This window comes from Lynx canadensis, chromosome B2 (genome assembly GCF_007474595.2).
Source record: "Lynx canadensis isolate LIC74 chromosome B2, mLynCan4.pri.v2, whole genome shotgun sequence".
Taxonomy (NCBI): domain Eukaryota; kingdom Metazoa; phylum Chordata; class Mammalia; order Carnivora; family Felidae; genus Lynx; species Lynx canadensis.
The window spans coordinates 1,340,368-1,367,006 of NC_044307.1; the positions used below are offsets into that span (position 1 = coordinate 1,340,368).

A 26,639-nucleotide genomic window follows, 5' to 3' on the forward strand; every position below is an offset into this window, starting at 1 on the left:
CCGTTTATAAGGGTAGAGCTCAGTGGCGTTATGTACGTTCACATCCCGCTCCTTGCGTTCTCTGTCTCCTTTCCATTTTGTAAACAACCGGGGGATCACAACTCAGAGTCACAATTTGCCCAGAGAGCCCCACCCGGTGCGGGGGTGCCATCCCATCGATGGGGCTGGGTCATGTTTGTCCCTCTTCCTTCCTCCTTTGAATGGAGAGAAGGCGGCGCGTGAAACAGCCAGTGACTGTGGAAAGAGGCTGAGGATTTCCCTCGGGAAGCAGGTGGGAGAGGGAGGACAGGTGGGTGATTGATCAATGAAGTGTTAGTGTGGCTTCAACAAACAAATGTATGTCACAAAGTGATTCACTAGTATGTCCTCATCCTTAGTTGCAATACTGTAGTAATTACCTGCAAAACTTCTTCAGGAAAATGACTAAGAAAAAAGATTATCAAGAAAGCAGAAGCAACATAGTCACCCTCCGAGCTAAAGCCTCACTTTCCCCAGTCCCACGATATATCCCAAGCTGCGAGCCCCCTTCCTCACCTGTGGTGTCTGCTGCCCTCACCTGGGCTCCCTGCCCAGTGCTCCCTGAATCCCTCGCCACGACAGCAGTGTCCTCTGCACCATCAGGACTGTGTACTCCCATGCGTTCTGGATCTCCTGACGCGATGGCCAGAGCTTGGTACAGACCCACCACTTTGTGACCATATTTAATGCTTAGAGACACAGAGCAAGAATACCATCCTGCTACATGTTCATTGATTCAGTGCTTCACCAACTTCACCTTGATCCATCCAAAAACTGATTTCTCTCTCTAGTGTTTGCATTCCTGCATGATGAACTCAGTGGGGAAAACAGAAGGATGAAGTAAGCTGAGAGAGACTATATCAACAAGTGGACAACGACAGGCTACCCAGTCATTCAGCAAGTATTGACTGCTAGCTACAGAGGATAGTTTGCAGGGAGGGGGACAAAACATAAGAGACTCTTAAATACAGAGAACAAACTGAGGGTTGCTGGAGGGGTTGTGGGTGAGGGGTGGGCTAAATGAGTAAAGGGCATTAAGGAGGTCACTTGTTGGGAGGAGCATTGGGTGTTGTATGTAGGGGATGAGTCACTGCATTCTACTCCTGAAATCATCATTGCGCTATATGCTAACTAACTTGGATGTAAAATTTAAAAAAACATATATATATATATAATTAGAAATAAAAAAGTATAGTTTGTCAGCTTCCAGTATATACGAGGCTATTCTGTGTCTTTCTGCCTAATGTTTCACAGGAAATCAGCCCTCTAGGCCTGAAGGTAATTGCTTCCTGAGCAATCTTTTCACGTTGTCATATTTTGTCTTCTCTATATGTAGCAACAATCTTTGCTTCATTTCTTTTTATATTTATTTTTAGGGAGCAGTCTGGGTGGGAGCCCTGAATGTGCTTAATGTCTTTTTTTTTTTTTTAACTTTTCCACATAAAGCTAATTAGATTAGGGACAAGGGACTCTTCTTTGAAAGCTATATGGTTTTTCTCCTGTTATAAGCTGTTACTTTTTCTCCATGGAGAAAAAAATTTCCCTAATCTGTATCTTAGCACAGTAGGTTCCGTTTGCTCTCCAGACTGCTACCTGTGGGTTTTGGTTTTGTATATATAATCAGTGCCAAGCATAGTGCCCAGGTCTATGGTAGACAAACTTATTGGACAACTTAATCTTACATATGTGTCAAACTTTATTAACTGAGGGAGGTATTGGCAGGATGACAAAGGACTGCCCCAGCTCACAGAGGTTTGGGGATTTCATGACTTTATATAGAGGGGAAGGGGCGGGAATGTGAAACTAATCAGAAAAAGAGAACTGCTTCATTTAACATGATCATTAAAACATCGTGTCCCCACCTGTTGGTACAGTGAGATCAGGGGCACCACGACCTCGTGTGGCAGCAGAGAGGTCACGGTGCATGGAACTCGAGAAATGAGGAGGAAACAAGCACTACAACGTGGCTGCGATCTAGACAAGCCGAGTAAGAAGACTGGTGCCGCAGCGGGACAGACGGGACTTCACCGTCGGCTTCCCCAGGTGTGCGTTCAGGGACGCGGCGACCCCTCGTGCGTCCGTCCCGGCAGTTCCTCGGGCAGCTGTTGCCACCGACGTCCCGGGGAACAGGGCGTCCAGGGGGACAGGGCGTCCCGGGGGGCAGGGCCGCGGCGGGGGACAGAGCGTACGGGGGAGCGGGGGCGTCCGGGGTGCACAGGGCGTCCAGGCGTCAGAGCCACGGCGGGGGACAGAGCGTACCGGGGGAGGGGGGCGTCCAGGGTGGCACAGGGCGTCCGGGGGGAGGGGCGGGGGAGGGCAGGGCGTCCCAGAGTCAGAGCCGCGGCGGAGCAGGCCATCCAGGGGTCAGAGCCGCGGCGGGGGACAGAGCGTCCAGGGGGGAAGGGCCACGGCGGGGGACAGAGCGTACCGGGGGCGGGGGGGTAGGGGGGGAGGCGTCCAGGGGGCCACAGGGCGTCCAGAGGGACAGGGCGCCCAGGGGTCAGAGCCACGGCGGGGCTGGGTGTCCGGGGCTGGGGCAGGGAAGGGCAGGACGGCCTGCCAGGAAGGCTTGTCCGGGGCGACCCTGCTTGCATCAGCCGCCGCAGTCCTGGGCGCTCGAGGGGGTGGCGGGACACCCCCGCCTGGTGACTTCCAGGCCCCTCCCGGCCTCCTGCCCGTGGTCCAGGTGCTCAGCTCGTTCAAAGAGCCCCGCAGGTGACCGCTTCCCTCCGAACTTCCCGGCTCCGGAGCCCTCCCGTGGGGTCGGGGCCGCGGGATTCTGGGAACCGCGCGGCGCTGGCAGTGCAGCCGGGTGAGCGTTCTCTCATCGTTTTGTTTACACCACGAAGTTACGTTGTCATTTTGCACGTGCAACACCAACACTTGTGGAGGGTTGCAAAGATGCCTCACATGAAAATGAAAAGTTAGTTCTTGTAGAATTTAATGCCAAGTGTACTTGCTCCTGCCGGCCGGCGCAGGCAGAAAAAGTCGCTTTCCCTGACCGGGAATCGAACCCGGGCCGCGGCGGTGAGAGCGCCGAATCCTAACCACTAGACCACCAGGGAAGGTGCTAGGAGAGGCGCCGAACAACCCTACAGGCTGGATGCACCTGCCTCCGGCCTGTGAGCCGCCGTGCGACCTCGACCTCGGGGTCTATACCTGCGCGGGGGCGCGCGGTGGGGGAGGGGATGACTATGTGAACCCCACCCGCAGGGGGGACGGGGCGCGTGTGGACCCCACCCTCGGGAGGACGAGGGGCGTGTGGACTCTATCCTCAGGGGGGACGAGGGGCGTGTGGACCCCACCCGGGCCCCACCCGCAGGGGCGACGGGGCGCATGTGGACCCCACCCGCAGAGGGGACGAGGGGCATGTGGACCCCGCCCGGGGTTCACGGCGGAGCTAAACCAGTCCTTAGGACGGTCTTCATGGTAGCTACCTGGACTGTCTTCCGTGCCCCTCCTCGCAGATCGCGGAGGGATCCGACACGAAACCGTTCCTTTATCTTTGCTTTCCTCAACACGCTTCAGCACGCTGAATACGTAGAGAAAGACTCCAGTAATAAAGTCATCCGTCTTAGAAGAGGACCGAGTGGGCGGAGCCGAAATAGCTCAGTTGGGAGAGCGTTAGACTGAAGATCTAAAGGTCCCTGGTTCGATCCCGGGTTTCGGCAAAAAGGCCTTTTTTTTCTGGAGCCTGTAATAGTTAGAATGTTGATTTTGACCCCAACAAGTGTGGCAATATCCGTTGAACCGAAAAAGAAAAAAGAAAAAGGGCGACTTTTTCTGAAAACGTGCAGACCAGGAGGATGGTGCGATAAGGACGCCCTAGGAGAGGCCGGAAGAGAACGTGTAACGGGAGGAGCCAAAAGTGCTCAAGGAAAACCACTTCCCTCCCCTCTTCCCTGCGGCATCTGCTTCTCTGGCTGCAGCTCGGCTCCGCACAAACCCGCCCTCTCTTCCCGCCCGCGGACTCAATCCCAGCACCCGGAGCCCGAGGCAGGAGGCCCGAGGCGCTCCTTTCCGCGTCATGACCCCCTCCCCCACCCCCAGCCCCATTCTCTGCCAAAGGCAGGGACTGCAGGTGTACAGGGGAAAGGGAAGTTTAATAGGAGGAATAGCAATTCCATCTTATTCTCCATTTCACGTCCCTTCAACAAATATTTATTGAGTGAGTGCGCTCCACGCAGCTCTGCAGAGCAAGAGAGGCAGGAAAGGAGAGCACAGGAAAGGTTCCCGGGACAGGGAACTGGCTGAGAATGTACTCCGCGAGGCGGGGCGGGGCGGGGAGCGCGGCAGAGGGAGCCCAGACGCTGCCTTAGCCTCCCTAGCCCTCCTGCTGACCTGCCCGCTCTGAGCTGGGCCCAGTCTTTGCCTTGCTTCTCAGAGAACAAGGTTTCCCTCATTTCCAAGGCTGATTAACACTCGTCTGAGCTTATGACCGCTCGGCCCATGCCATGCTGCCCTGGGTCTTGACCTCTCCCTTACCTGCCTCTTTTCACGGTAGGAATGCCTGAATCTCCATCTTCACACACCAAACACACACTTGCCCTCCGGCCTTGCCCTCCGGATTCTTCCCGGACTCCCCTTCACCCACCACCACACCCGTTGGAAGAACAGCATTTGTCTCCACTTCTTTGCCGCGTCAGTCCCGCAGTAGCTGAGGTCTGCCCTCAGAGAACATTACCCTGCACTTGCCAGCCTTCAAATGCCTTGGTTCTTTTTTGGCCCTAAATTAATGGTGTGCAGGCTGCACACTGCTGGTGTCCCTCCCTGCCTCCAGCGCCTTCCCTTGGTCCTGGGACTTCCACTCCTGCCATCCTTCTCCCGGCTCTGTCTGCTCCGCTTCTGACTCTCCTCTTCCCCTCCTGTAAGGACCCCTAGAAATGGTTACTTTCCAGGTCCTGACCTCCATCATCTTTGAATTAAATTTTTAATTGTTAGACAACTGTAGACTCACATGCAGTTGTAAATAAGGCACAGAGATCCCAACCAGGCACCGTTTACCTGGTTGCCCCCAGTGGTGACATCTTGCAAAACTTGAGTGCAATGTCACTAGCAGGTTGCTGATATGATAAAGTCGAGATACAGAACATTTCCATCAGCACTGGGATGTCGACCTTTTACAGCCACATCCACTTTCCTCCTGCCCCCCACCCCCACATATGTGGCAATCACTAATCTGCTTTCCATATCCATAACTGTAATTTCAAGAATGGGACATAAATGGAATCACAGAGCATGGAACCTCTTGAGATTGTCTTTTTGCACTCACTATGATAATTCTCTGGAGATTCATCCAAGTTGTTGAATGCATCAATGGTTTATTCCTTTTTCTTACTGAGTAGTATTCTCTAGTGTGAATTTACCACACTTTGTGTGAACTTCCTCCCACTGAAAGACATCTGGGTCATTTCCAGTTTGTTGCTATTATGAATAAAGCTATTATACACCTTTGTGTACAGGTTTTTGTGTAAATGTCAGCCTGCATTCCTCTGGAGTAAATACTCAGGACTGCAACTTGGTACTTGCATGTTTGGTTTCTAAAGAAACTGCCAAACTGCTTTTCAGAGTGGCTGTGCCATCACCTGCCCACCAGCCGTGTACACAGCCTCATCAGTCTTTGGTGTGGTCAGTTTTACTCTAGCCATTCTGACAGGTACAGAATGATGCCTCGCTGTGGTGGTAATTTGTCTTTCCCTAGCAGCTAATGATGTGGAAACTTTTTTCATCTGCTTATTTGCATTTATGTATCTTCTTTGGTGAAATATCTCTTTAGGTCTTTTGTCCAATCCAGTAAGAACATTTGTGCGCAGGTTTTTGTGTGAGAAGCCCCTGAAAACAACTTGAAGTTCGGACTTGTTACCAACTGCCTTATTATATACTTGTCACAGCGTGTGAAAGGGCGGGCGGGCCTACGCCTGCCAACTCCATTTTGTTCTGTGTCCTTCACCTTGATCACACCTCCTCCCCTTGACTAACCCCCCCCTCACCTGCCTAACAGGACTCGGACCCTTCCCCAGCCAATCGGCTGAGGCCACAGCCATTACCTCACCAACTGCCCCCAGGCCCCAATAAAACCTTTGTCCTTTTGAAACTCGCTCTCTCTCCCCAGTATCTCACTGCTGTGTCGGTGCAGGTAGGGGATTGAGCTCGAGCTAGCTCGAATAAAGGCTCTTTTGCTTTTGCATCGGACTCGGCTCCCTGATGGTATTTGGGGATCACGAATTCTGGGCATAACACGTGCAATTCTTATGCAGCTGTATTTACAAAATGTGATACAGCCTTACTGCTTTGGGAAAGGCCCAGGGCACGATGGAGAAATCACCACGATAATAGGCTGGTCAGAAGAGTTTCCTCCAGTCCCAACTGACTGCACCACCCTCCCCTGCATCAAAACCTAAACATCAAGCATAGGATAGTGTTTAAAAAATAATAATAATAATAAGACAACAGGCCCCAAATGGAGTGGCTTATGCTAAGCACCATGTCACCAAAACAAGACTTAATTAGTTTTGGCTCTTCCAGAGATGGAATCTTAAACCAATCAATCAGGAATTTCCCGATCAGTGTAAGTGAGGTAGTCTGCCTGATAGACACCGCCCCCCCAGCAAAAGAAGTTGGTAGCCAAAAAAAAAAAAAAAAAAAAGGATTGTTCCGAGCAAGTGAACTTCCCATTGGGTAAGGGGCAGGAGAGTCTTAGGAGGATTACATCAACTTACTTTGTGGGGGGGGCGGGGCGGGGGGTGTTGAGAAGGCCCAAGTGACAAATTACCTCTTTGGTGCTGATCAGAAAATTCCCAACCGACCTGTTGAGACTTTCACTTCCAGAGGAGGCTGGAACTGCAGTCAAGTTAGGTGTTACGCCCAGGTTTGGTGACTTGGCCTATATAACACCATTTGGGGCCTGTGCTTTCTTTTGAACAATAAATATATATTTGGTCTTTATTGTGTTCCTGGCACTGAGCTCCCACACGTCTTGGAATTTCCTAAATTAGGAGAACTACAAAGGTGTGCTTTGTTATGTTAATGAGGTGACTTTTGGATCCCCAGGGGACGGAGACTGGTTGCCAGGGAAACCAATCAGGAAATGCACCAGTTACTAGTTTAGCTCGAGAGAATCAGAGGAACACTGGCCAGGCCGATGGAGGGAAGGTAAAGATGAGGCGGTAAAAGGAAGGATGACAGACCCACCTTGTGTAATAGCCAGTCTCCAAAGACTGACCTGAATGTGGCACATCTGTCACTGACCACCCTGTGGGCTGGTCCCAGTGAACCTGGGCTGACCTCCTAGAATGTCATTGAAGTGGCCCTGTGACATTTCTGTAAGAAAGGGCAGTTAGTTAGTCTCTAAGAGGAAGCCTGGAGGCCAGCCCGGAGGAGGCTGTGCACAGCTGTGGGGAAGGTCAGAGTCCTAGCCAGGCAGCACTCCCCGAGGACCCCCATCACACTAGATGGGCGAGGTGGCTACAAAGTGGGTCACAGTTCACACTACTCCTTCATTATAGGACATTAACGTACCAAAATCTCCTCCCTAAGGGAGCCAGGACAGGAACCCTTAACCAAATAAGGAGGAAAAGAAGCATGTAGCCCTGCTTCCAAGAAAGCCCTGTCCCAAGTAAGAACATTCCAGCCCCTCCTTAACCGCTGTCAGTAAAAAATACAAACCCAACCCCCGGGGCGCGCAGCTCGCTCTAGCATGTTCCCGCTCTCTCTCTCTCTCTCTCTCTCTCTATCTCTCACTCACCCTCTCACATCTCTAGAGTGTACTTTTTGAGGAGGGAGCAAAAGGCAAGCTGACAAGCTGCAAACAGCCCCCCCACCACTACCAACCAGGTGGGACATGTGTGATGTTCCTCGGGCTCTCCTGGATGCCCAAGAACAAAAAACGGGGGAAAACAAAGGGTTAACTAGAGATCGAAGTCCTGCAGGACGGGAGTCTCCATCAGTTTACAAATGCCTTAGTAACTAACAAGAAAAGGCAATCTTATCCATTGTCTAATCTCCAGAAACCTATAGACTCTGTTTCCTGGAGCCCCAACATCACCCTCTCCTCCACAGTGATGTGGGAACAAAGGCAGAAGGAAATGGCAGGTAGAACTAAGTTTCCTTATAACCTGCAGCCCATTGACAAATACTTGAGAGTAAAACATTTCTCCAGGAACCCCCTACTGTCTCAATGCTAATGCTTTGCTAGAGGGAAAACCACCACACCATGACAATAGGTAGGCCTCCAGTGTCCTGTGAATCTTCTCTAGCACATGAAAATCTCACGTGAAACTTCCCCTGTACTTTACCTGCCTCAACACCATAGTATATAACCAGTCTCTCTTCGTGGTCCTGGGCAACTCTTTCTGCCCGCGGGTCCTGTCCCCATGCTTCAATAAAGTCATCTTTTTGCACCAAAGATGTCGTCTTCAGGAATTTTTTCTTGGCCGTCAGCTCCAGACCCCACCATCATCGCAAAAACCTCATCACTCTTCACTTTAATAAACTTACCTGCTTGCATCTCTCATCCACTGCGTTGTGTCTACTCTTGAATTCTCTCTCCTGAGGAGACCCAGAGCCTCAGCGATGTCTTGGACAGGCCAAGTGGAGGCCTCAGGGCCCAGGGTCTCACCAGTTCCCCAACAACAGCTCCAGGCCTGAGGCCTGAGCCATAAGAACCCTTGCAGCTTCTCACTTGGTTTCCTGGAAAGCTCCCTCTCAGAACCCGGTAACCAGACTGTGGGAAAGCAGCCACGTGGCAAGGCCAAGGCAAGACCCCCCAGGGAGCAGCTTCAGCTGAGTCCTAGTGTTATGGAGCCAGGCTGGAACGCTGGCGGAAAAACCAAACAGCACTTGGAGATCTTGGTGGTTCAGAAATTTATTTAACACCAGCGGGCTCAAAGGAGACCATTTCTCCAAAGACCTGAGCCCCGAATGCAAGTGGGAAGGGTAATTTATAGTTGTCAGCCTCCATATCTGTGGAGGTTTTCTCAGGCACAGCAAACGGGGCAAGAAGAACCCGGAAGAGGGGTCTCCAAGCCAGAGACCAGAGCTTGTTTTAGTCCCGTTGGCCATCTTTGACGAAGTACTTTATTCATCTCTCCAACACTAGTAGATCAGAAGCATCAACTGCCCCTGCCAGTCAGGTGAGTGAGCCCTCGGGGATATCCCAGCCCAATCATGCCTGCTGGGGAGGACTGGAGTTCCTGCTCACATCACATGAAACAATTGCCCAGTCAAGCCCACAGAATCAAAAAAGAGAATAAAATGGGGTTTGTTTTGTTTTGTTTTTGTTTTTAGAAATCATAGCACATTGCCGCAAACTTAATTGGCTTCAAGCAGCACAGATCTTGGACTCCTGTCGCCCCAGAGTTTGGTGTGGTCCCACCATGCTGAAATCAAGGGTTTGGCCAGTGCATTTCTTTCTGAGAGGCTTTAGACACTGATGTCTTTGTTTTTTGCTGGCTGTAGGCTAATGGCCATTCGCGACTTCTAAAGGCTCCTAAGAGCCATCAGTAGGGTCCTTCTCAAATCACACTCATGACCTACTCTCCGCTTCCCCTGCCATTTTTAAGGACTCTTGTGATCAAGGTCCTTGACCTTCATCGCGTCCCCCAAGTCCCTTCTACCATGTGAAATTCACAGGTTCCAGGGATACGTGGATACCTTTGTTGGGGGGCGGGGGGAGGCATTATTCTTCCTTCCACAAGCCTCTATGCTTTGTAACTCTTGTTTACACTTTTATAGATCATCAGAACACATTGTGAGCTGTGTCTTGACAACGCTCCAGACTTTAAACTTGACCTCAAAGACCATGCGGAGACCTCGAAGTGTCCTTCTGGCCAGAGAGGTCGGTGTAACTGGTATTTTTGCAGGCTGGTCCTGCCAGTACTGTGGGAGCTGGGCCTCAGCTGACACACAGGTGCCTTTATGCAAATTATGTGACCCACATGGATGGATGAATTACAATAAAGTACCAAACAGGGGAAATGCCAACTCTTTTCAAGGACTCAGGGCTGGGGTCTCTGGGCTCAGCCCAACGTCAACCCCTATTCACCTTCTCCACAATGGTTTGCAGGACACGTCAAGCGACAGGCCCTGAGTAGAGCACAGAAGAGGGAGAATCCATGGGACCAGGTCACTGGAGGAACCTGGCAAGTAAAACAGAGCCGGGGGTTGAAAAGGACAGGAACATGATGATGCCATTCACCTGCCATCACAGCAGCTGGTCTCCTCCAAGGCGATGCTTTTCTTATGAAGATGTGAGATTGGAAAATCAGGGTCTAAACAGAACAACAGGCCCAGTCCACACAGGTGGAGAAATGCCATTGTTCACTGCCACATGGGAGTCCCCAAGGTCAGAAGACAAGTTTGGAAGTGAATGAAAGGAAGCCAACAGAGCTGATGAGGACGTGTTGCTGGGAATCATCTCCTTAACATACTTGAGAACTGGCTCAGAACTGAGGGGTCTCAGCAGGTGGGGAGGACAGAGCAGGAGATTGAGGAGAAAAAGGAGGGGAGAAAAGGATTAGAAGACAATGACAGGAAGATATTTCAGGATAAAATCTAGGCTAGACTAATTGTCAAAGAGGGAGAGAAATATTAACAATTCCCTTAATCTGAGAACTGTAGTTTCTTCCCCCTTAAGAATCACGGTTTCAGTAAATTTGCCTGCATGATTCTGTCAGGAGCCAACTTCTATACTTCCACCTTCTCCAGGTACATATGAAACTTGTGAGAAAAAATCCTACCCATGCTGTCTTCCCTTTCCCTGCAGAGAGAGGATACGCCAAAACCTCGTTGAGCAAATGGGGCCCAGGTGTGCAAGCGGGATGCTGGTTCCCTCAGCCCTTCCTGCCATCCAACCCTCCTCTCTCTAGGCTTTTCACTGCTGAAGGTATTCTCTCCCTCCTCCCCTAGTGTTTCTCAAATTTTTTCTAGTAGGACCCGTAATCAGAAACACTATTCACATCACAACCCTTACTTATTTGTAATGCATGCTGACATTTTGCAACCTATTCTTTCATCTAAATTGAAATTCTAGTTGTGATCCACTGAAGTGATTCATGGCCCACAAACAGGCATGTGATGCAGGCGTCACAACCTGCAATTTGAAAAACTCACCACCTTTGACCTTACACTTAAACTTCAAGTACCAACCCAAGGTGTAAATTTCAATTATATCTTATACTGACCACTTCTTGCCTTTCTGGCTCATTTTCTCTTGCCTACTGGCAAATTATTTAACGTGTCTCGTTCCTCCTCACCTCTACACCTCCCTCCATATGCAGCCCAGGTTTCATGGGTAATCATTAGAATTACTAGCAAGGATAGCCTTCATTTCCTTTCCCCACTCCCAGCCCCTGGACAAATCAAAAATGCACCACCACTTTCTCCAGACTCTATCTGTGGGTCAAGAACACCCCTGACTGTGCTCCTCTTTTTAACCCATTGTAAACCAGACTTCTCCCCCCACTCCACAGAAACCCTGTCATGTCTCCACAGACTCTATGCTGAGAAATCCAGTGGTCAGTTCTCAATCTTCAGTTTGCCCACTTCTCAGGAGCATTTGGCCCAGTTGATATTTCCTCTTCACAGAAACACATTCTTCACTTTGCTTCCAGAATACCACACCCTCCCAGTTTTCCTTCTACTTAAATGCAGTTCCTTACTTCCTCATCTTCCCAACCTCTAAAATTTGGAGTTCCCCAGGGCTCTGATGTGAGTCCACATATGTTCTGTATGTACACCCGCTGCCTGCCTGAGCTCACCTGATGACGTGACGGTAAGAACCCTCTGCCCTGATGCTTCCCATACTTAGACCTCCAACCCCATTTCCCACCGAGTGTAGTCAGTGATGTGACTGATGTCTCCTCCACTGAATGTCTAAAAGGCATGTGCTCACAGATGCCTTGATCTGCTCTCCAGCCTACAGAGCTGCTCCTTCTGCATTTGTCCTCATCTTGATAAAAACACAGCAGTAATTTGCTTTTCTTTTATTTGTTTGTTTATTTATCTTGAAAGACAGCAAGTTGGGGGAGGGCAGAGAGAGAGAATCCCAAGCGGGGTCCATTTGCACTGTCAGCGCAGAGCCCGAAAACACAGCAGTGTGAAATAAAACTTGATTTTAAATAAGTTATACTTTTAGTAAATAAATAAAAAAAGTCCCGTTTCACCTGTTTGGCTGCCCTTTCCTGTGAACATTTTCTTTCTTTCCAAAGCAGTGTTATTTCCCCTCAACACGAGTCTGTGTCTGCATGTGTGTGTATAAACTTTTGTCACAATCTACATCATACCATCAAACAATGTTGGAGAAAGAGCATATAAATTTCTGTTTTATTTTGGTCCTTTTCGCTACTCTCACCCTCAAAGTGTTTCCAAATTAGAGGATATTCTCACACTTTGAAAGTGAAGGTTTTACAGGAAGCCAGCGGTTCGACATTTTTTCCTATGGCAGATGGCACACAATAGCCATCTGGGAGGCACATGCCTCGGTCCATTTCTATGAAGTCGGAAATCTCATTCAGTTCTTCTGCACATTTTGAAGAAACTACACAGTGACCATAAGGCTCCCAAAACCACAACAGCCTCAATATCACGAGGAAACAAACACAATTATTTTTTAGCAGTGCTGTGTACAAGGTGTGCAGAACACTTACCAGATAATATCTTTTCATTTACTTTGGTAAAAAGTTTGTAAGCTAAATAGAATTTGTCAAAATTTACATTTGTGCTTTTTGCCAAATATACAGATAGGCGGGCAAGGTCTAGTTTGTATTTGAACAAGATACCAACAACCATTTGTTTTATGTATCTGGTAATTTCGTTAAATCTACATACTGACCGAGAAGAAGGTTTTCAATGCCATGATGCAAATAAAAGGCATAGGGGCTGGGGGAAATCTCCTGTCTTGCTGCTGTATTTTGATGCATGACTTAAAGTGATAGCACATTGCAGACAGCAAGGTCCTCTGTGGAATCAGCTCCAGGCTACAAGGGGCCAGCATGTGGTACTAACGTGTCCTCTCTAGTTCATGCACCTGCTGCAACCTCTGACCAGGAAAGAGAGCAACCAATAAGATCATGCCTGTTTTTTCCTAGTATTAGACCCCATGCCATTTTCAACTGTTAGTGTCATTTGGGAGGTGAAAGATCTTTGGTTTAGAACGTCATCGGACTTGTGGACTCAGTGTCCCTGTGTAGGTCCACACCTCCTCCTCCCCCGTGGGGGGTTCCAGATCCTCTTCTCTAGTGAGGTTCTCCCTGTTTTGATTACCTGACTCATCCAGTTGTACCTGCTTTTTCATTTTAGAGCTTTTCAGCGATGTCTGGGTCGCACTGGGGCTCATACGGCAATCATTCTCGTTTTCATTACCAGATCTCTTAGAAAATGTGGTCACACTATTCACAGTCTTAAAAATCACACTAGCGTGAGAATGAACAAGTCACTGGGTGAAAGGCACAGCCCCGGGGCACTAGCCTGGCCTGGGGACCGATGGTGGCTGCACCCGTGCTGAGCACAGCAGAGGGTACAGACTTGCCTGGTCGCTGTGTTGCACGCCTGAAACGAGCACCTGTGTGTGTCAACTATGCTTCAATTGAAAGTACTTAAACTGCAGAATTTGATTCAAAGCACGCGAGTTAAGCTACAGGCAGAACACAGCTGCTCCAAAAATGCTCACTTGGCATATTGAAGTCATTCAGAGGGCGTGTCTCTAGAATCCCAAACTACAGCTTGCAGACCGGCAGGGGGACAAGGACTCAGGAGCAGGAGTCGGAGGGACGACAGGTGCGGGGGTGGGACAGGGACTCAGGTGCGGGAGTCGGACGGACGACAGGTGCGGGGGTGGGACAGGGACTCAGGTGCGGGAGTTGGACGGACGACAGGGGCGAGGGAGGGGACAGGCACTCAGGAGCGGGAGTCGGACAGACGACGGGGGGGGGGGGGACAGGCACTCAGGTGCGGGAGTCGGACAGACGACGGGGGGGGGGGGACAGGCACTCAGGTGCGGGAGTCGGACGGACGACAGGGGCGAGGGAGGGGACAGGCACTCAGGTGCGGGAGTCGGACGGACGACGGGGGTGGGACAGGCACTCAGGTGCGGGAGTCAGAACGGACGAATGTAGGATGCGGTGGGGGACAGGCACTCAGGAGCGGGAGTCTGACGGACGACAGGGTGCGGGGGTGGGACAGGGACTCATGTGCGGAGTTGGACGGACGACAGGGGCGAGGGAGGGGACAGGCACTCAGGAGCGGGAGTCGGACAGACGACGGGGGGGGGGGGGACGGCACTCAGGTGCGGGAGTCGGACGGACGACGGGGGGGGACAGGCACTCAGGTGCGGGAGTCAGACGGACGATGGGATGCGGGGGGGGGACAGGCACTCAGGTGCGGGAGTCAGACGGACGATGGGATGCGGGGGGGGGACAGGCACTCAGGAGCGGGAGTCGGACGGACGACAGGTGCGGGGGTGGGACTGGGACTTAGGTGCGGGAGTCGGACGGACTACGGGGGCGAGGGAGGGGACAGGCACTCAGGTGCGGGAGTCGGACGGACGACGGGGAGGGGGGGACAGGGACTCAGGTGCGGGAGTCGGACGGACGACGGGGGGGGGGGACAGGCACTCAGGTGCGGGAGTCAGACGGACGATGGGATGCGGGGGGGGGACAGGCACTCAGGTGCGGGAGTCAGACGGACGATGGGATGCAGGGGGGGACAGGCACTCAGGAGCGGGAGTCGGACGGACGACAGGTGCGGGGGTGGGACTGGGACTTAGGTGCGGGAGTCGGACGGACTACGGGGGCGAGGGAGGGGACAGGCACTCAGGTGCGGGAGTCGGACGGACGACGGGGGGGGGACAGGCACTCAGGTGCGGGAGTCAGACGGACGATGGGATGCAGGGGGGGGACAGGGACTCAGGTGCGGGAGTCAGACGGACGATGGGATGGGGGGAGGGGGACAGGGACTCAGGTGCGGGAGTCGGACAGACGACAGGGGCGGGGGGGGGGACTGGGACTTAGGTGCGGGAGTCGGACGGACTACGTGGGGGGGACAGAGACTCAGGAGCGGGAGTCGGACGGACGACGGGGGGGGACAGGCACTCAGGTGCGGAAGTCAGACGGACGATGGGATGCGGGGGGGGGGACAGGGACTCAGGTGCGGGAGTCAGACGGACGATGGGATGCGGGGGGGTGGGACAGGGACTCAGGAGCGGGAGTCGGACAGACGACGGGGAGGGGGGGACAGGGACTCAGGTGCGGGAGTCAGACGGACGATGGGATGTGGGGGGGGGGACAGGCACTCAGGTGCGGGAGTCGGACGGACGACAGGGGCGGGGGGGGGGACTGGGACTTAGGTGCGGGAGTCGGACGGACTACGGGGGGGGGGACAGGCACTCAGGTGCGGGAGTCAGACGGACGATGGGATGCGGGGGGGGGGGGGGGGGGACAGGGACTCAGGTGCGGGAGTCGGACAGACGACAGGGGCGGGGGGGGGACTGGGACTTAGGTGCGGGAGTCGGACGGACGATGGGATGCGGGAGGGGACAGGCACTCAGGTGCGGGAGTCAGACGGACGATGGAATGCGGGGGGGGGACAGGCACTCAGGTGCGGGAGTCGGACAGACGACGGGGAGGGGGGGACAGGGACTCAGGTGCGGGAGTCGGACGGACGATGGGATGCGGGGGGGGGGGGACAGGGACTCAGGAGCGGGAGTCGGACAGACGACAGGGGCGGGGGGGGGGGACAGAGACTCAGGAGCGGGAGTCGGACGGACGATGGGATGCGGGGGGGGACAGGCACTCAGGTGCGGGAGTCGGACAGACGACGGGGAGGGGGGGACAGGGACTCAGGTGCGGGAGTCGGACGGACGATGGGATGCGGGGGGGGGGACAGGGACTCAGGAGCGGGAGTCGGACGGACGATGGGATGCGGGGGGGGGGACAGGCACTCAGGTGCGGGAGTCAGACGGACGATGGGATGCGGGGGGGGGACAGGCACTCAGGTGCGGGAGTCGGACGGACGATGGGATGCGGGGGGGAGACAGGGACTCAGGTGCGGGAGTCGGACAGACGACAGGGGCGGGGGGGGGACTGGGACTTAGGTGCGGGAGTCGGACGAACTACGTGGGGGGGACAGAGACTCAGGAGCGGGAGTCGGACGGACGATGGGATGCGGGGGGGGGGACAGGGACTCAGGTGCGGGAGTCGGACGGACGACAGGGGCGGGGGGGGGACTGGGACTTAGGTGCGGGAGTTGGACGGACTACGGGGGGGGGGGACAGGCACTCAGGTGCGGGAGTCAGACGGACGATGGGATGCGGGGGGGGGGGACAGGCACTCAGGTGCGGGAGTCGGACGGACGACAGGGGCGGGGGGGGGGACTGGGACTTAGGTGCGGGAGTCGGACGGACTACGGGGGGGGGACAGGCACTCAGGTGCGGGAGTCAGACGGACGATGGGATGCGGGGGGGGGGGGGGGGGGACAGGGACTCAGGTGCGGGAGTCGGACAGACGACAGGGGGGGGGGGGGGGGGACTGGGACTTAGGTGCGGGAGTCGGACGGACGATGGGATGGGGGGGGGGGACAGGCACTCAGGTGCGGGAGTCAGACGGACGATGGGATGCGGGGGGGGGGACAGGCACTCAGGTGCGGGAGTCGGACAGACGACGGGGAGGGGGGGACAGGGACTCAGGTGCGGGAGTCGGACGGACGATGGGATGCGGGGGCGGGGACAGGGACTCAGGAGCGGGAGTCGGACGGACGATGGGATGCGGGGGGGGACAGGCACTCAGGTGCGGGAGTCAGACGGACGATGGGATGGGGGGGGGGGACAGGCACTCAGGTGCGGGAGTCAGACGGACGATGGGATGCGGGGGGGGGGGACAGGGACTCAGGTGCGGGAGTCGGACAGACGACAGGGGCGGGGGGGGGACTGGGACTTAGGTGCGGGAGTCGGACGAACTACGTGGGGGGGACAGAGACTCAGGAGCGGGAGTCGGACGGACGATGGGATGCGGGGGGGGGACAGGGACTCAGGTGCGGGAGTCGGACGGACGACAGGTGCGGGGGTGGGACAGGGACTCAGGTGCGGGAGTCGGACGGACGACAGGTGCGGGGGTGGGACAGGGACTCAGGTGCGGGAGTCGGACGCGCCGCAGCCACCCCTCCCCGGACGCCTCAGCGTCTGGACCGCGCGGCGGGGGGTGGGGGGAGGCCGAGAACGGGCGGGACCTGGGGCTCCTCCTGACACTGGGGGCCGCAGTCGTGTGTGTGCAAGGTGGTCCCGCGGGCGGGCGGGGTCCCCGAGGGAGTTCGGGACAAGCCGGGGCGGGGGGCGCGCGTCCGGGTCCTGGGCCTCGGCCTCCGTGGGCCCGAGGGTTTGGCAGCTCCGGCCGGAGGGCGTTTTCTGCCCGGGGCGGGGGCGGGGGCGGCGCGAAGCTGGGCCACGTGCAATCTGGGTAAAACCGTGCGCCGAGGGCGTCTTGCCACCTGCCTCCTTAGCGCAGTAGGCAGCGCGTCAGTCTCATAATCTGAAGGTCCTGAGTTCGAACCTCAGAGGGGGCAGCTCACTTTTGCGCCCTGGCGGGTGGACCCGGGGTCCCGGGGCCAGAGAGAGGGAGGGGGTCTCAGTTTTCTGGCTCCTGGTCCGTCTACAACCGCCGCGACTTATCCTCACCTCTTCCCCAGAGCCGGATCTTGAGTCCCTCTGATCTCCGTTCTTCCTTGGGGCAGTGGCCTTTACCGGTGCCACTCAGTGTGTTGCAAACAAGATGGGACGAGGAAACGAAAACCTGACGTTCAGTTTTCCCGGCGAGGCCTGTGGCCTCCTCTCACATACACCGCAGGTCCTGGCCGCGGCCTCCGTGTAACCCGGCCCTGACTGCTTTCCCACCTACACGCACCGCGCTGGCCCGTGCTCCACAGACATGCGCGTCCGGCGTTGCCGGGACCAGCCCGCGCGGGGAAGACGCAAGGAAGGGTTCTTCCCCAGGACCTTCAGAGGGAGCGCAGCTCTGTCAATACCTTGATTTTGGACTCTAGCCTCCAAAACGTAATTAATCACTTGATTTCTGCGAATAGAAAATGAAGCTCTAATTGTGTTAAGCCACACAGTTGGTGGTGATTCGAGCCGGCAGCCCTAGAAAATTAACACACCAGGCCTTCTCGGCCTCTGACCTCCCAATACACCAGAGCACCTGTGTTCTTTTCTTCACAGCACTTACTGCTGACCTGCCTCGTCCTTTTATTCAACACGCTTACTATCACCCACCCATGCCCTTACCCTGTACACTCCACGAGGGTCCTCCCGATGTGTTTTGTCCACTCCCGTAGCTCCGGTGCGTATACCTCACTACCTGACCATGAGCCCTCCTCAAATAAATCCATGAGTTAATTAGCATTTGAACTCTTTCTGTCTTCCTTCCGTATTCCCTATCAGTCTCTTACTCCAGGCAATCAACATCTCAAGTTTGGATCTTTGCAATACTGCCCACAGGGGACACACCTACTGAAATCCAACACCTCTCTGGCTTAGCGCTGGGAAAAGACAGGGCAAGACTTGGACTGTTCCCGCAAGACGTCTGGGCCTCCGAGACTTTGCATGTTGGGAGAGCTCTCTCAACAGGCCGCCGGGATGCAGACTCAACACGGCACATCTCAGTGTCTTCAGGCCCCTCAGCCTCTGGTTCCAGAAGCCTGTATCCCCACAGCCTAACGGATGCACTTAAAGATTTGGGAGACACCAGAGGGCTGGATGGGTTGGATCTTTAGGCAGTTCCTTAGAGAACGATCCTTCCTGGTGCCATCGCTGTTCAGAATCTGTTCCTCTCCTTTGCAGACACAGAAACCATGTTACTTCACCCCAGAGTTTTTCAGGCCTGGAGGACAGACGCACTGTAACCAAATGTCAGAGACATTCCAAGCCAGGGTGTGAACGTATTTCAGCCACATTCGTAGTCGATTAGCATATTCTCATCTATGTAAAGCAGACTGCAGTGGAAATCAAGTACATTGGAAGATTGCTCCAAGCATCAGCGATACAAATCAAATATCAATGACTACGATATCAGGCAATGATGGTCTTGGCCCATGTGGTTGGCCCCAGGGCAGACATGGAAACCCTGAGTTCTGATCATAGCATGCTATTTTCTTAAGCAAGTTTACAATATTACGACACCTTTACAGAATAGTGTACAATACAAGGCTACATGAGAGTTCTGTTTAATTTGTATCCTTGTTACCCTTACTGAACTTGAACTGAATATCCAAAAACCTTCCTCAGCCCTTCACTTACAAACCAACTCTTAAAGACACCTGTGCCTCACTCAGGAATCCTACAAACAGCCAACCACATCCTTTACAAAGTGGGTGTAGTAACTACTCCAGCTTTTTTTTTTTTTTTTTTCACTTAAATGAGACTAATAGGCAAAGATTATGATCCTGGTGCTATGTTCACTTTCGTTCCATTCACAAAGATCTCAACCAGCTGTCTACATTAGTACAAATCCCAGGTATTCCCACTATCTTTACTTTCTATGGGAGTAACTTATCCATTTTGTTAGCTGAAAGATTTGACCCTTGGGGGTGTTGCAACCTACCTAATCTGTCCCTGTTTCTGCACAAAACAACGCCTTCACAAAGGTGGGGCCTGACACCAGCAGACACGCCCGAACAGGGACTTGAACCCTGGACCCTCAGATTAAAAGTCTGATGCTCTACCGACTGAGCTACTCGGGCCCCTGCTGCAAGGTGTTTCCTCCATGTCCTAGTGTGAAATAAGTGTTTTGTCCAGAGTGCAAATGTCTTCCTTTTTGTTCATTCATTTATTTATTATTTCTAGCCCTTCCCTTTAAATTCTGTCCATGTTCCTTTTCCTTATTCCCAACCCTATCTTCACTCCTTTGAACATGGCTCCAGGCTATTTGTGGCCCCAGGTCACTGGGGAAAAGTAACTTACCAATCATCCACCAAAGACTGTCCTGGGGCTCATTTCTAGGTATATGTTTATTCATGCCACCACTTAAAGCAGATTTGCCATGGTCTTCACAACTTCACTATGATAACATAAAGTGGAAAATGTTAATGGACTTGAATTAGAATAAAGGAATAGAAGCAGAATATTAAGAAAAAAAGTATGCTCACTGTACATAGAGCCCCCCACCCTACCCACATCTCCAGTTCAGCCAACGGTAAAGGGACGGCACCTTTTCAAGGGGTAAGAGGACACTTCTCCCGGGGAAGTGTTGTCTAAACAGAGAATCGGAGGGTTGGTATAAGACGCTGGACAAAAATGTGGCTCCCGCATCCCAGGAAGAGGGAAGAGCACAGCACCTTCAAAGAACTGAAGGCAGACCTGAGGTGCTGGCAGGCAGGGCGGGTAGATGGTGGGAGAAGAAGGCAGGGACACACCCGAGAGGACAGGTCCTGAGGTTATGGCAGGAATGTAGACTGGAGACCTCACCCCTGCAGCAATGCCTAGGTACTGGGTATTTCAAGCAGGGAGAAACAACCTGATCAGAGATGATCCTGGAAAGCGTATGCTGGCTTCACATAAAGAATGGGCCAGAAGGGGGCAAGAGGTGATGGGGACCCACAGAGGCCGTGCAGATTTGGCCTGGTGGCTCTGAGGCAGTAGCAGAATGGTGCAGAGCACGTCCTAGGCCCAGGACTCCAACATGTTGTTCACCTGACTGCATTGAGGTCTCCTGGCAAAGGGGTGGGACCTGTGGGAAGGGCAGAGGCCCAGCCCCAACATCACAGCACAGAGAGCGCAAGGATGGGCTTGAAAGCTGAGAGGGAATGGATTCACAGGGAAGGAAGGACACAGCTTTGCCTGGCACATAGTAGGCCCTCAGTAAACACCTGTTGAATATTTCCTACACAATAGGCTGAGAGGCTAAGGGTAAGATACTAAATTTCAATCGTGTTCATTTTGGTGTGAGTTGGGTGCTTATCTTGACTCTCGAAATATCACTTCAGTGTGTTCGCTTCTTGTCTCTCTGTGGGTGACTTAGAGTCCAGTAAACGTAAAAGAGCAGGAGAAGGGGACAATGTGGTGAGACTGGGGGCGGAGTGGGTATGGATTCCCTGTCTTGTGGGATGTCCCTGGTGACCTAAGCAATTCCAGAAGAATGGTGAGAGAGGACCAATCGGTAATTAATAACAAAGGATTGCACCCCACGGTACACCCCCCCCCCCAACGGCCCTCCCTCCACACCTCCTCTCTGGGCCCCAGAGCCAGTAGGTTTCTTGACCTTGGTGTTTTTGTAACAAAAACAATTGCCAAGCCTATCTGAAAGGCATTTAAATAATGTCCTGGCTGTGTCTGAAATTGGTATAAAAAACAACCGTTAGAATTTTGGAGCATTTGGTTCTCGGTGGAAAGTCACTATTTGTAACTGAGCGTCACGTGGCCCCGTTACACAGCAGTGAATTGTCCGTCAGTCTTACCAGGCGATTCCCGCGGTTGAAAAAGCACACTTGTGGGAGAAAGGGATGGAGAAGGAAGGCAGACTCGTCCCCCACCCCATCCCCCGCATTGTCGTGGGGTCGGGGAAAAAAGACATGCCCCCTCTGAGGTTCGAACTCAGGACCTTCAGATTATGAGACTGACGCGCTGCCTACTGCGCTAAGGAGGCGCCTGCCTTCGGGCCTTGCGCACACTCCTACAAACACACCGCAGGACCCAGCTCCTGGGCGGGTCGGGGTCGCGGCTGCGCGGGACAGGGAGCGGCGGGGGTCACGCTGCGGCCGCCCCGGGGCACCTCGTCCGGGCGCGATCGGGGCTTGCGCTCCTTCCTTGGCTGCTGCTGCTGCTGCTGCTGCTGCTACTCCGCAGCGGCTCCGGGGCCGGACCCGGACGGCGGGACTTGCTCGCTCCTGAGGCCGGGGGGCTCACTCTCTGCCGGCGCCTGGCTCCCGCGCGGGTGAAGATCGGACAACGCCAGGAAGGCGAGTGCGCGGGTCGAGCGCGCGACCTGGGGCGGACGGAAGGGGCGAGGGGCACGCGGGAGGGCGGGACCTGCGCGACCTTGAGGTCGGGGAAGCGCGGGCAGCCCGAGCCCTCAGGGCGGTAGCGTGGCCGAGCGGTCTAAGGCGCTGGATTAAGGCTCCAGTCTCTTCGGGGGCGTGGGTTCGAATCCCACCGCTGCCAGGATGCTTTTACTGCTCTGTCCACGTACCTGCCCGCTCCTTCACTGCCCGCTCTCGCCAGAGTCCCCCAACAGGGCATCGGCCCCCAGTCCATGATGACAGTGAGCGAGCCGCACGTCGGCTGTGCGGGCTGATGACCCCCCGATCTCGAGTACCCAACGTGTGGCACACCTCCACTTTACTGCTTTATTTTAGAAATACTCGGGCACCTTCTTCGTGCGTTGCGTCCTCGCGGGGGCTCCCTCCGCTCCTGCGCGGTCCACTTGCTTCTGCCCTCAAGGTCTCGGCTTGGAAGGCGCTTTCCCCAGGAAGCCTTCCTTGATCTGTCCCTCCAGAATTCCAGCCAGTCAATGAAGGCACGTGAGGAACGGGAGTGAGGTTCCCTGCGCCGGTGCCTAGGAGGGAATGAGCTGAGTGACATTCTAGATCTGCTATCAGGACAAAGAATGTAATCGAACATTCGACCGCACAAGGTACAGGGAAGGACGCGATTCCAACCTTTCAGGGGCTCACAGTGTCAGAGGAGAGACAAGGTGGGGAGGGACTTGTTAGAGTGAGTGCTTATGTGTCTCATGAATCGAATAAGCGGATTCATGAATTTATGAATGAACTTTTAAAACCCCAATGTGGTAAACACAGTAAAGGAGCAACGCAGCGCGCTGGGGAGGATGCAGCAGGCCCGGGCGTGGCCAGCCTTTCCGCAGCCGGCTTCCCTCATTTGCGCCTGGCGTCTGGTGGCCCACTCCCGTGGGCACGCCTGGGGCTCTTGGTGGCACACTGTGGGCACTTGGTGGCCCATTCCTGTGCGCACGACCCAGGCACGCTCCGCTGTCGCTCAGTCGGTCTCTTGGTATTTACCAGAACTTTCGGGAACTTTTGTGTAGTTGTCTGCTTTTCCTCATGTGTCATAAGCTTCGTCAGATACACAACCACATTTCTCTTGCTTCCCCATGTCATGAAAACCAAGTACATGTTTGTGTTAAATTCCAATGAATAAATATATGAAAGAATAACTTGCTAATTTGTGAGGAGAGCAGGGTTTACAGAGCTGAGGACCCAGCTCTGGTAGGGCCATGTGTCCCGAAGGCCCGTTTCTACAGGACACCCCCGGTGAACTGGGTTGTGAGCGGCTGATTACACCACACTGACCTGATCCTTGGGGGTTCGCTCTGCTACCAGGTAACTGCAAGCCACTTGTTTAGGTCACCAGGGACCAGCTTGTTTCTGGACTGTGGGGCCCAATCATCTCTCCCCTTCCCCAGGTAGCTCCCCCTCTGTGTCTTCATTTGTTTGCATCTGCCCTGCAGTATTTGTTAGCCACGCACGGGCAATCCAAGGAAAGGGTGCAGCCTTGTAATTCCACACTCAAAAATAAACCAACCCCTTGCCTTCTTTTCCAGGTCTTACCCACTGTCCTTTCCTAGGGAATAAATGTGCTAGGGTTGAAAAACCAGTCATTCCTACCCCTCCCCTTGCCTATCCTCAGAATATTCTGGCATCCTTTTAAAACCAGTGGACACTTTCTTTTTCTTTAAGAAATAAGGATGTAGCTCATCCAAAAAATAAAAACAAATAAATAAATACAGGATGCCCCCTGAGCTGGGAAAAAAAGACGGGAATTATTGGATCTAAGCCAGCTTAGACCATCTTTTAAAGACAGGGGACTCATGAAGAGGGAGAGTTATATGTGTGGACACTTACAAGAACTTTACAGTCACCTGGCCAAAAGTCCTTGGGTTTCACTGCTTCTCTCTACGCCGTATTTAATAAGCAGCTATTTTGTGACAGGCGCCTTGCTTGGCTGGAGATCGAGCAACAGGATGAATTACAGAAAATGACTCAGCGATTCCTTAGCAACTCAGCCTTGGGAGACTACCAGAGGCACATTGAGAACATGACCAATACTTAATATTTAGGTTGAGTAAAGAGTAATTTGTACCTGAATATTTCATGCTGTATATATGATCTCTTTGTTATGTGTTGTTCTTACAGTTACTAGGTAAATAATCATGGTATCTTAACAAAGTTCAGATTTTGAAAAATAAGTGAGTATGTCTAGCACGATCATGTCCTTCCTGTCTTGGTCACCAACATCTGAGGACGCCTATGTAGGGGTCCACATGAACACTGGAGTGTCCACTGGGAGCCGTGACCTGGCCGGCACAAAAAACAAGCAAAACCAAACCAAATATGCATCAGTCATCCCCTTTAGGCTTGTCAGATTTAGCCTATGGAGGAATGGGAAAGGAAACCCTCCCGAAAGTCTAACCCTGGGCTATCCCTCTGAGCAGTCATGCTCGCATCCTTTCGTCTACACCTTCAAGCAACAAGAATTGATGAGACTTCTATGCCCTACCAGACTTGGGGCATCAAAGAGGAACGAGACCGGGTCCGACACTTAAGACATTTTGCAGTGGGAGGACACATGTTCAAATTCTGAGCCCATGATTACAGCTGAGCAGGGAGGTGCCAAGAAAGTCTAAGGTTGCTCCAAAGGCCTTGGCAGGTGTTTTGAATAAATAACTGAGGCTACAGAAAGGAGATGTTATATTTTTCTTTTCTCCCTTTTGAACTGTGAGATGAAAATCCAATTTATTTTTGCATGGATCAGAAATGAAGGCAAACTCAAAACCACCAGAAGTAAGAATAGCCTTAGGACTCCATGCTTCCCCTGACATCGAGGGTAAGAAACCCGGGGGTTCGGCCCAGTGGAAGGTCAGTGCAAGCCCCCTCCCACCACCTGCCCCCCATCTGCCCCTCTTGTATTTGGCTTTTCCATCGCCTTCAGGCTGGAAAGTGTAGGAATTTTTCCATCCGCCAGAAAATGCCTTCATAAATTTAAGAAAGAAAGAAAGAAAGAAAGAAAGAAAGAAAGAAAGAAAGAAAGAAAGAAAGAAAGAAAGAAAGAAATTAGGAGGAAGAGGCAGAGCTTTTGTTTAAAGTGGTGCTTGATTCCTCAAAAAACTACCCTAGACCCAGCAATAGCACCACTAGGTATTTATCCTAAGGATACAGGAGTGCTGATTTGAAGGGGCACATACAGACACCCCAATGTTTATAGCAGCACCATCAACAATAGCCAAAGTATGGAAAGAGTCCAAATGTCCATCAACTGATGAATGAATAAAGAAGACGTGGTTTATATATACAATGAAATACTAGTTGGCAATGAGAAAGAATGAAATCCTGCCATTTGCAGCAACGTGGATGGAACTGGAGGGCATTATGCTTAGTGAAATAAGTCAGGCAGAGAAAGACAGATATCATATGTTTGCATTCATGTGTGAAATTTAAGAAACAAAACAGAGGAACATGGGGGAAGGGAAGGAAAAATAAGATAAAAACAGAGAGGGAGACCAACCATAAGAGACTCCTAAAAACAGAGAACAAACTAGGGATTACTGGAGAGGACGTGGGGGGAGGGGCTAGATGGGTGATGGGCATTAAGGAGGACACCCGTTGGGATGAGCACTAGGTGTGTATCTAAGGGATGAATTCCTGGGTTCTACTCATAAACTCTACGCTGGGTGCTAAGTAACTAGGATTTAAATCAAAACAAACAAAACTGGTGAAACGGTGTCTCGTTTTCAATCGTTAGGACAAGGCCACAGGAGGAAGGTCTCAGATGGATGGTGCACAAGGCCTTTTTCACGTGGGGTTCCATGGTGTAATGGTTAGCACTCTGGACTCTGAATCCAGCGATCCGAGTTCAAATCTCGGTGGAACCTTCCTATTTCCGGTCCTTTTACATGACTTCACTCCCAGGCCTGGACTTTTGCGTTGCTGCGTGGCCAGCCCAGGCACTCAGGGAAGGCCGTGCCCACCGAACAAAAAGCACGCCGAGGGCAGCGAGGTCGCGAGGACAGTAACCAGCACTGGGGAGTGGGTAAGGGGGTGGGCGGGAATGGGGGAAGTGGATGGGGGGGAGGGGAGAAGAGGGGAGGGGATTGTAAGCGGACAGACTTCACGGGCCGCAGAAGGAAAGCACAGCTCAAACCGAGGACAAAAACGGGGAAAAAAAAAAAAAAGCATGTGTCAGAAGTGGGATTCGAACCCACGCCTCCACACGGAGACCAGAACCCTCGAACCGAGGAAGCGAAGCTTGAGTCTGGCGCCTTAGACCACTCGGCCATCCTGACACCCGGGGGTGCGCTCTGCGCGCGAACAGACTCTTTCGTCGTCTCCAGCGCGCGCCCCGTGCGCGCCCCCGGGGTTCAGTGCCCTGTGGGGTGGATCCCTGGAGGCGAGGAGCTGCGCCCCTTCCTCGGCGGGTCGGAAGCTCCGAGCTCCGGTGCTTTGCTCCCCGCCGAGGCTGCGATTGGGGTCCCTCCCCGCGCTCTGCCCTCCCTGCCCCGCGGGTACCCCAGGGCGCAGGACGCTGGCACCCGGAACGACCCCAACTGGCCCTGGAGAAGCCGTTCGTCTACCAGCAGCGCAGAACGGGCGGAGCTCAGCGCGGGCGGGCGAGCGGGTGTAGACCCGGG

General features: G+C 53.4%; 8 non-coding genes across 8 annotated transcripts; 4 read left to right on the plus strand and 4 right to left on the minus strand.

Annotated features, from left to right (window-relative positions):
• Positions 1-3,011: 3,011 nt before the first annotated feature.
• Positions 3,012-3,083, minus strand: TRNAE-CUC. The gene has a single exon. It is a non-coding gene; the product is annotated as a tRNA-Glu (tRNA).
• A 533-nt stretch (positions 3,084-3,616) lies between these two features.
• On the plus strand, positions 3,617-3,689 carry TRNAF-GAA. The gene has a single exon. It is a non-coding gene; the product is annotated as a tRNA-Phe (tRNA).
• A 13,806-nt stretch (positions 3,690-17,495) lies between these two features.
• Positions 17,496-17,568, plus strand: TRNAM-CAU. Its single transcript has one exon. It is a non-coding gene; the product is annotated as a tRNA-Met (tRNA).
• Positions 17,569-19,667: 2,099 nt separating this feature from the next.
• On the minus strand, positions 19,668-19,740 carry TRNAK-UUU. The gene has a single exon. It is a non-coding gene; the product is annotated as a tRNA-Lys (tRNA).
• Positions 19,741-21,568: 1,828 nt separating this feature from the next.
• On the minus strand, positions 21,569-21,641 carry TRNAM-CAU. The gene has a single exon. It is a non-coding gene; the product is annotated as a tRNA-Met (tRNA).
• Positions 21,642-22,074: 433 nt separating this feature from the next.
• On the plus strand, positions 22,075-22,156 carry TRNAL-AAG. Its single transcript has one exon. It is a non-coding gene; the product is annotated as a tRNA-Leu (tRNA).
• Positions 22,157-25,811: 3,655 nt separating this feature from the next.
• TRNAQ-CUG lies at positions 25,812-25,883 on the plus strand. The gene has a single exon. It is a non-coding gene; the product is annotated as a tRNA-Gln (tRNA).
• Positions 25,884-26,188: 305 nt separating this feature from the next.
• TRNAL-CAA lies at positions 26,189-26,294 on the minus strand. Its single transcript has 2 exons — positions 26,257-26,294; positions 26,189-26,234 (listed from the first exon to the last, which is right to left on the minus strand). It is a non-coding gene; the product is annotated as a tRNA-Leu (tRNA).
• Positions 26,295-26,639: the final 345 nt, after the last annotated feature.